Below are 10,645 nucleotides of genomic sequence, written 5' to 3'. Positions count from 1 at the left end.
CAAGAGCATTTTTAGATTTAGAGAAAAACTGTGTCAGGAAGTCCAGGTCTCACACAGTTTTCTGTGGCCATCCTCATCCTAAGGTGCCCATGTTAGGACTGATGATCTGATATGGACACAGTCTTGCTGGCTGAAGCCCCACCACCACCCCCGTCTACCCCAGGCTGGTTCCATGTCGTGCCCTCTGTGGGTCCGACAAAGGTATGTATCCTCCCTACACGACACCTTCCCTGGATGATCCCCACCAAGCTGGGTCCCCTCTGACCCTGTCAGCCCCTGGGGATGCTTTTCCTGCATCAAGTTCCAACCTGACAATTACAGAAGAGCATCTTGTTTAAAAAGTTTTGTGGGGGGATGTGCAGCCCCTCCCCAAGAAGAGACCAGATGAACTCCCTGCAGAACGCTCCAGAAGGGGCACAGCCAACATTCAGAACTCCCCACCCCCTCCTTTCTTATATAACTGCAAAACATGGGGTCCCCGTTGGGCAGCTGAAATGTTACCACCACAGCCAGCCGACGAAGATGACCCATATAACCCAGCACCCCGAGTTCAGCCAAAGCCTGTTGGCCTTGGCGGGGTGCAGACATCACCCTGCTGAACATGGAGGCCCCTCACTCTCCGAGCACGACAGCCTGGTCTTCCTCCTGCCTGCCTGGCCAGGCAGGACCTGAGCTCTCCTGCACCTCCCATGCCCCAGGGGCAGACAACGCCCCTCATTTTGAGACAGAAAAGCCCAGGCTCAGAGAGGCCAAGAGCCTTGCTGAGGGCCCACAGCACCCAGTTTCTGAGGCTCCCGTGACCTGCCTGCCCTGCATCTGCAGCCAGGAGGTTGGAGCCCAGAGGGGATGGGGTTTCCCCCCCCCCAACAGTGGCAGTTTCTCTCCCCTCCCCCACATCAGACACACCCTGGGCTGGAGAGCCAGGCAGTTCCCCCATCTCCCAGAGCCGAGAGATGTTTTGTTTCCACTTTCCACACTTTAATGTCGGTTTTCTGCTCATGAAATGTGATATTGGCTTTCCACTTCTGACAGCAATGTGATTTTTAAATTCCAGGTTTCATTCAACATTTGAACAAATTTAAAGACAAAACGTGGGGCAGGAGATGGGGGAGGTTAAGGACTCCCAGGAGCAGCTGCCTTTGCTCTTTGCCGCCCCCTGGTGGCCGCAGCCTGCCGGACGCCCTCCCCTGGGCAGTTTTCTGTTGGCGTCTGGGTGGTACAAACGCCAGACGTGTCCACTCCGTGCCCAGCCCCCCAGCCCCCGCGGGCCAGAGACAAACTGGAGACCCGGCCTTGCCCTCAAGGCCTCCCGGGAAGGCTGGTGCTTTGGAGTAAACGGCTGGAGAGGGGTCGGAGTGGAGGAAAGTGCAGTTCCCCGACTCCCCCCCAGGCCGGGCTCAGCGCTGAGCTGTGGGGACCCCTCCCAGGGCGCCGGGGCCTGAGCCCCGAGCCGCGCCTGCGGGTGGGCTGTGGTGGGTGGGAAACGGGGGCAGATTTCAGCAGTGACACCTGGATGGTGACAGGTGCTGGGAGATGCTGACTACCCTGCAGCGGAGGGTCCTGAGCTCCCTCCCCTTCCTTCTGGGGCATTTAGGGGCTCCCCCTCTGAAGCAGGAGGAAGGACATAATGGCCGGCCATCTGCACGGCCCCCACTTCCTCCAGGGCCTGGGGGGAGGTGGGGCCATGCCAGGACGTTGGTGCAACTGTTGAGGGAGTGACCCGGGGCCTGGTTCATGGCATCCCGCCCAGGTCTCCAGGGATGACTGACTGCATAGCCACCGTCACTACAGGGGTGTCACGGCCTCCTGTGGGCCCCGGCACCCCTCCTCCTCGGGTTCCCTCCATCAAGGGATCCCAGGGTGCATGGAAGGCCCTTCCCTGTGCTGCTCCCCTTGTTCCTGGAACTCCATTTCTCCTTCCTTCCCTGGCACATGGGGAGGTGTGTAGCCGACCACCCTAGTCTGTGCCCCTGTAGTGACTGTCCCCCCAAAGTGGGTCATGCACCCCTGCCTGTGGGAATCAGGCTTGGCCACACAGCCTGTCCAGGAACAGAAGCAAGAGGCCGACTCACCTTCCCGCAGCCCTGGGACGCGCTGTGTGGTCAGCGGTGGCTCCTTCAGAGATGCCCTTCACACATCCCTTTGGGGAGACCCGGCTGCCCCCGCTGCTGGGAGGGCTGCGGGCAGGCCCCTCACGCTTCATCTCTAAGGGACGGCTGGGGGGCCGCTCACCAAGGCCAGGCCCCCTCCCGGGCGTCCGTATCCCGAACGGACGACAGGAGGTTATATAGGCCCCCCCCAGCCTCCTGCCTGGGGCCTCCCTGCTCCCAAACCCCATGTGGCATCGGCTGAGCCCTTGACTGCGTGGCAGCCCAGCTTCTCCCTCTGCCCGGTCCTGCCCTCCTCCCCACCCTCATAAAACTCCCTGCGTGCTAGTCCCGCCTGAGTGTGGGCTTCCTGAGCCTGATCCATGGCAGCTGGAGCCAGGCAGGGCCCGAGGCGGCCACTCTGGGGCGGGGTCTTGGAGCTGGGCCCGCACACTGACGCTGGGTAGCACGAGACTGCAGTGTGGGGTCCAGCTGTGCCGGGGGAGCAGGCAGTGTGAGAAACTGGGGAGGATGGGGGCTTTGGGGCCCGGGAGCTTAGCAGTGATTGTAAACCCAGCGGAGGTGCCCGTTAAAAGAGAAGAAGCTGGGAGCGATTAACCAGCAATTAAAGGCTGAGAGTGAGCGCAGCCCGGCCCCCGGGGGCTCAGGGCAGAGAAAGCGGGGTCTACTTGCCAAGGCCAGGGCCTGGCTGGGAAGAAGCAGGGCCTCCCTCCGTGGCTGACTCCCCAGAAACCTCCTGCACACTGCCCTCTACCTGCAGCAGGGACCTTGGGGTGCATGCTCTGAGTCTCTGCATGCCAAGTACACCTCCACTCCGCCTGCACCCTGGGGGTAGAGGATTCTGAGCCCCCTCCCTCGTTTCCAGTCTCTTGAGATGTGTGACATCACTCTTGTGGAGAAAGCAGGACTTTTTCAGAGTGTGACCCCAGGAACTCTCTTGGAGTGACCCAGAATGGCTAGCCGTGTCTGATGGCTCCACGGTTGCAACTTTGCAACTTCTCCCAAATGCTGGGCTGTTCCAGAGCTTGGCTTCTCATGCAATGGCTCCCTGGGAGCCCATGGGCTCTGGGCGGCTGGGCTTCCGTGGAGTTCCAGTAACAGCTGCCTCCCCAGCTGAGGCGGCTTATGCCTGAGTCACAGCTGTTTGCTTTTCTGTCTGGCTGTTCCCGAGAGCTTGCCCCGGGGGAAGGGCAGGCAGCTGGGGCAGGCACAGCCCTTGGTGCAGCCAGGACGGGGCCACCTTGAGCTCAGTTCTCTTTTCAGGTTGTCAAGAGAATAGGAAAGACCCCTTCTTTGTCTTTTTGTTCCATTTTCTAAGAAGTTTCCTTGAATTGATTTTCCAACTCTTTTATGGAATGTTGAATTTGTTATATTTTTAATTTTCAAGGGCACCTGGTTGTTCTCTATTTCATATTAAAAGAACACAGTGGGACTTCCCTGGTGGCGCAGTGGTTAAGAATCCTCCTACCAATGCAGGGGACATGGGTTCGAGCCCTGGTCCGGGAAGATCCCACATGCTGCGGAGCAGCTAAACCTGTGTGCCACAACTACTGGGCCTGCCCTAAAGAGCCTGTGAGCCACAACTACTGAGCCCGTGTGCCACAACTACTGAAGTCCACATGCCTAGAGCTTGAGCATTGCAACGAAGAGTAGCCCCTGCTCACCGCAACTAGAGAAAGCCTGTGCACAGCAACAAAGACACAACGCAGCCAAAAATAAATAAATAAATAAGTTTATATTAAAAAAACACACAGTATGTAGTTCTTGTTTCACAAAAGCAGCATCTTCTCCCTGAGTTTCCTTAAACTTCTAATTCTCTCTATTGTTAGTTGAATAGCTTTGAATAACTTGTCTTGGTTTGTTTTTATACTTTGGTTTCTAATTCACCACTTTCCGGGGACCCCCAACTGTTTCCTTCCTATTTAAGAATAAATCCCTAGACCCTCCTACACTGTTGGTGGGAATGTAAATTGGTGCAACCACTATGGAAAACAGTTTGGAGGTTCCTCAGAAAACTAAAAATAGAGTTACCATATGATCCAGCAATCCTACTCCTGGGCATATACCCAGACAAAACTATAATTCGAAAAGATACATGCAACCCAATGTTCATTCCAGCACTATTTACAGTAGCCAAGACATGGAAACAACCTGGATGTCCATCAACAAATGAATGAATAAAGAAGATGTGGTATATAAATATACAGTGGAATACTACTCAGCCACAAAAAGGAATGACATAATGCCATTTGCAGCAACATGGCTGGACCTAGAGATTATCATACTAAGTGAAGTAAGTCAGAAAGAGAAAGACAAACACCATATGATATCACTTATATGTGGAATCTAAAATACGACACAAATGAACTCATCTAGGAGACAGACTCACAGATATAGAGAACAGGCTTGTGGTTGCCAAGGGGAAGGGGGAGTGGGAGAGGGATGGAGTGGGAGTTTGCAGTTAGCAGATGCAAACTATTATATTTAGAATGGATAACCAACAAGATCCTACCGTATAGCACAGAGAACTATTTTCGACATCCTGTAATAAACCATAATGGAAAAGAATATGAAAAAGAATGTATGTATATATAAATGAATCACTTTGCTCTACAGCAGAAATTAACACAACCTTGTAAATCAACTATACTTCAAAAAAAAAGAAAAAGAGTAAGGGGGTTCCCTGGCGGTCCAGTGGTTAGGACTTGGTGCTTTCACTGTCATGACCCTGGGTTCAGTCCCTGGTCAGGGAACTGAGATCCCACAAGCTGCACAGCCCAGCCAAAAAAAAAGAAAAAAGATAAAAAGAATAAATCCCTAGATTTTAAGGGTGGTTTATGTCCAAAGCTCCCAGAATAGCCAAGGGTATTTTCCTAATGGACGAGAACAACTGTGTTTATCAAAAGTTCAATACGAGTGAGGCTCGCAGGTGATGATTTGAATCTGTCACCCTCATTGGGCTTGTCGACTATTTTGTTTTATTTGAAGATGACTGGGCAAGAAACTGGGCTTCCCAGGTGCCATTCCCATGTTTGTTGGTGTTTTCTGGGACCCACAGTCACCTAGAGCTGGATCTTTCAGCCTCCTCCTTGGGGCATGACCCTGGGTGCAGGAGGGGGAAGGAGGCTGGGGTCCTGACCTCCTAATCCTTTTTTTTTTTTTTTTTGGCCAATCCATGCGGCATGTGGGATCTTAGTCCCCCGATCTGGGATATAACCCGTCTGTGCCCCCTGCAGTGGAAGCTCGGAGTCTTAACCACTGGACGGCCAGGGAATTCCCCCGACCTCCTAATCCTTCTGTGTTCAGCCTCATGCCCCTCTGCCACCCTCCTCCGTGCTGGGTGGTCCTAAGCCTTGAGTCTTGTTCACTTTCTGCCAAGAGTAAATCTGGGCCCGTGTCCCGGGTGGGCAACTCATCGTCCCGCCCGAGGAGGCTCTGAAGCTCTGTGACCAGAGTTTCAAACAACCTCCCTGTTCACAGACCCTGTGAGAACACTGTCTTTCCAGCCCCCTCGCCTGGGTCCCTTAGAACACGGTGGCTCCTTCACCGGGTGTCCTCCTAGCAGAGTGAGGGGGCTTCAATCCACCAGCAAAGTGGGCTGTGCTCCCCCGGCCCCGCTTCTCTGTCTCCTCCATCCGGTGTCCAGACACTCGCTTGTTGCCTGTCCAACATTGATGCTGTGGCCTCTGTCTTCGTCCCCCTGAGTTGATGCTGTTTAAATATTTATTTATTTGGTTGTGCTGCTCTTAGTTGTGGCAGGTGAGCACCTTAGTTGTGGCATGTGAACCCTTAGTTACAGCATGTGGGAATCTAGTTCCCTGACCAGGGATCGAACCCGGGCCCTCTGCTTTGGGATCGTGGAGCCTTAACCACTGTGCCACCAGGAAAGTCCCTCGCTGCCATTTATCTGCAGCCACTTTGCCGTCTCTGTGGCTGGGGTTTAGGGGGTGAGCTCGAGAGCCAGTGCGTCCACTGCTGTGTGTTTGGAAGCCCCTGGTCTTCACCGTGACAACGTTGTGACACCGGCTGCCCCGTGCTCTGCTTTGTGGCCTCCGTGGACGTCCTCCCCTGTGTTTCCCTCAAGACAAACTTGGTAATCACTTCAACATTCATGAAAACGACCGGATTCTCCTGCAGTTCATGTCACTTTGGAGTTTTGAAGAGTTGACATTTGATGACAGTAACCTTGCATGACATTTTGTTTTCCTTTTCAGGAGAGTTTTGTAGTCATCACGGACTCTGAACATTTCTCGTAAAGCTATTATGGGGGGTTCAGTGCTGCGGGTGCTGCTGTAAACCGAGTCCTTACCATTACGGCCCCTCCCAGTTATTACTGGGAAACAAGAATGAGTTTCTTCTTTCTCTACTTATTTGTGTTTAAAACATTTATCTTCCTTCTCGACATTTTAAGAAACTTAATTTAAAAACCTCTTCAGTTGAGGCTTTTGGGTTTTCCGGGAAGAAATCATATTACTTGCCAATAATAGTCGTGAGACATTTTTCCCACAACCCTCAAACCTCTTATTTCTGGTTCTGGCTTATCCGAGGGTCACGTTCAGATGCTGTCTTTGCCCCCAGGGACCTCTCAGGGGCTCCTCTCAGAAGCTGTGGTCACCGGCCCTGGGGGACGGGAAGTCTGGCTCCAGCATCAGGCTTGGCCCGAGGGCCTGTGGCTTCTTGCTGTCACCTCTGTGACTTGTCCTGTCAGCTGGACCCTGGGAACAGGCCCCAAACTCACATCCACCACAGCCGGTGAGCAGAGGATGAGGGGAAGAAGCCCCTCACCCACCCAGAGGTTGTGCCCCGGGGCCTGCAGGACCCCACCCTTCTGCACGCGGACTCCCCCTCCCTGCTGGCCCCCCCAGCCATTTTGGATCATGGTTGTTTCCTGAGTATTTCCTGGGATTCTGGGCCCCCCTGGAGTAACCAGGATCTTGGCAAGGATGATAGTGACTCTGGCCCTAAGAGGGAGTGAGGGTCTCTGGAGACTTGGCCTCGCCCCAGTGCAGTGCTGTACCTGGAAGGGAACCTGGCTCCAGATAGGGGTGGTGAGCTGTCGGAGGGCTGCAGTCGCCCCAGCTTTCCTGGAGTGACCACGTACCTGTGCTGGGGCCACCGCTGCGGCTGCTCACCCCCTCAGCCCTGGGCGGGAAGCAGGGTGCTGCCGGCACGAGCTGAAGGCAGACCCTCCAGGGTGTTCGGGGCCCCTGATGCCAGCTCTTCACCTCACCTGGCGTCCTCCACTGTCCCCCTGCCCTGAGACTCTCCCACCTGGCCCTGCCCTCAGCTGAGAAGTAGAGGCCAGACTGTGCCTTAAAGTGGGGCTTGGGTCGGGGGAGTATCCAGGACCCCTGCCTCCCTCTGTAGCTCATGAAAAGCAGGCTCTGGGCTGTGTCCTTACCTGTGGGTGTGGCCAAGGCAGCTGGTGGGTGGGATCTTCCTGGTGGGGGCATCAAGGTTAGGGAAGGTAGGGGGAGCGCTTAAAACAGCAGGAAGGCACCCTCACAGTCTGCAGGCCAGGAGTCCAAACCAAGGTGTCCGGGCGGCTCCGGGGAGGATGCCTCCAGCTTCCAGTGATGCCAGCATCCTGGGCTGGCGGCTGCGTCACTCCAACCTCTGCCTCTGTGGTCACATGGCCGTCCTCTCTGTGTATCTCCCAGCGCCTCCACCTCTTCTTACAAGGACACCGACCACTGGATCGAGTGGCCACCTACTCCAGTCTGACCAGGAGGTACAGGGGTCATGTTAGTTGAATACAGGTGCTTGTGGCTTTGCTGAAAATGCTTTATTCTCTGTGATTTGGGCGAATCCTCTCCTTGTTTACTGTGGTAAAATATACCCAACAAAATGTTACCATTTTGATGATTTTTAACTGTACAATTCAGAGGCATGAAATACGTTCACATGGTTGTATGACCATCACCACCATCCGTCACCAGAACATCCTCCCAAAGAGAAGCTACGTCCCCATTAAGCACTCACTCCCCCTCCCCAGCCTCTGGCGACTGCCATCTACTTTCTATCTCTGTGGATTTTCCTGTTCTGGATGCTTCATATAAATGGAATCATACATTGTGTGGTCTTTTGTGTCTGGCTTCTCTCACTGAACATGTTTTCAAGGCTCGTCCACGTTGTAGTGAGTGTCAGTGCTTCATTCCTTTTTTATGGCCGAGTAATATTCCACAGTGTGGATGGACCTTTTTTATGGCCGAGTAATATTCCACAGTATGGATGGACCACATTCCGTTGATGGACACCTGAGTGTTTTCCATTTTTTGGCTCCTGAGAATCGCGCTGCTGTGAGCCTGAGGCTACCAGCACCTGTTAGAGCAGCTGTTTTCAATTATTCTGGGTCTATACTAGGCACAGAATTTCTGGGTCATATGCTAATTCTATGTTTGATCTTTTGAGGGGAATTCCCCTTTGAACCTGAATGTGCACAGGGCCGGGGTCTCGGATGGGCAGGTTCGTGGGGATTCGGGGCCTTTATTCTCTGCCAGGCCACGACAGGCACTCCCGTGGTTCTCACGTGGTCCTCACCGCGACCGCTGGGAGGTGTTGGGACCTTGACTGTCCTCCTGTAGATGAACACACCTGCAATCGAGAAGCTGGGGCCTACTCCTGGGCATATATCCAGAGAAAACCATAATTCAAAAAGATACATGCACCCCAATGTTCATTGTAGCACTATTTACAATAGCCAGGACATGGAAGCAACCTAAACGTCCACTGACAGATGAATGGATAAAGAAGATGTGGTACATATACACAATGGAATACTACTCAGCCATAAAAAAGAATGAAATAATGCCATTTGCAGCAACATGGATGGACCTAAAGATTGTCATACTGGTGAAGTAAGTCAGACAGAGAAAGACAAATATCATGTGATATCACTTATATGTGGACTCTAATAAAAATGGTACAAATGAACCTATTTACAAAACAGAAATACAGGCACAGATGTAGAAAACAAACTTACGGTTGCCAAGGGGGAAAGGGCTAGGGAGAGATAAATTGGGAGATTGGGATTGACATATACATGCTACTATTTATAAATAGATAACTAATAAGAACCCACTGTATAGCACAGAGAACTCTACTCAGTACTCTCTAATGATCTATATGGGAAAAGAATGTAAAAAAGAGTGGATATATGTATATGTATAACTGATTCACTTTGCTGTACACCTGAAATGAACACAACATTATAAATCAACTATACTCCAATAAAAATTAACTAAAAAAAAAAGAGAGAAACTGGGGCCTGCTGTGGTTTCAGGTGTCAGAAGGTGAACACTTGAACCCATCTGGCTCAGAGCACTTCTTCAGGACAAGCCCGTGATCCATCCATTTCCAGGGAAAAAGAATTCCTGGGAGAACATGCTGCCCTTGGTCGTCTTGTCCTTAGGCTTATGGAGCCCAGATTCTAGTTGATGGAGCCCTGCGTCCTGGAGCTGGATGGGTTTAATGGCCGTGGGGAAGCTGAGTCCCAAGGCTAGGGGTGGCTGGTTCTAGACCCCAGGGTCAGGGCTGGCAGTGGGGCCCCCGTGCCCTCCACAGACCCAGTGGAGCCCCACGCCAGCTGGAGCAGAATGAGGACCTGCACTCACCTAGCCCCTCCCTGCAGCGCCACTGCCCCCACCCTACCACCTGCAGGAGGTGAAGGTGCCCATCGTGGGGAACGAGGTCTGTAACCAGCGCTATCAGAACTCTTCTGCAGACACCACCAACCAGATCATCCAGGACGACATGCTGTGCGAAAGGAGCGAGGGCCAGGACTCCTGCCAGGTGGGACCCCAGGCCCACCCGTCCTCCGGCTCCTCCCAGCCCGCAAAGCTCCATTGCAGAGGCGTGTGGAGGTGCTCGCTGAGGGCTGCCTTTCCCACAGGGTGACTCCGGGGGCCCCTGGTGTGCAGCTGGAATGGCACCTGGGTCCAGGTGGGGGTCGTGAGCTGGGGAGATGTCTGTGGCCATCGCGACTTCCCTGGGGTCTACACTCAGGTGACAAGCTATGTCTCCTGGATCCGCCAGTACATCCCCCAGACCCTAGATGGGGCCGGGTTGGGGTCTGCATGATGGGGAGATGGGTAACTTTCCCTGCTGATATGCTGCTTCTTCCCCAATGGCAGCCTTGTCCTCTGAAACCTCCCCTTCACCTCACCACCCGAGACCCTCCTGGCCCCCCTGTTTGGGGAGGGAGAGATGGGAAGAAGCTCTGAATGCTGGTGTCTCTCAGCAGTGGGGTGGCCCGCAGCCTCCTGCTCACCCTGTTTCCCATTAAACTTGGAAAAGCCAGCTCCTGGCTGTGGTTTGGGATAGTGGCATGGACGCATCATGGTGTTGGCTGAGGGAACAGTGGGGGGTCCTCCCTGAGGGGTCCCTGGGCTCTGGCATCAGGCTGGGTTCCCCCGTCTGGGTATGGGGACATTTTCCCAGGAACCTTTCTGGGAGCTCAGGTGGGTTAATCTCAGTGTCTGTACCTTTCCACCGGGAATGGCAGCGCATTTGTTCTGACCACCAACCCCACCTCCCCA

Source organism: Stenella coeruleoalba (assembly GCF_951394435.1).
Source record: "Stenella coeruleoalba genome assembly, chromosome: 15".
Taxonomy (NCBI): Eukaryota; Metazoa; Chordata; class Mammalia; order Artiodactyla; family Delphinidae; genus Stenella; species Stenella coeruleoalba.
The sequence above is the reverse complement of the archived record's forward strand: the minus strand, read 5'-3'. Positions refer to the sequence as shown.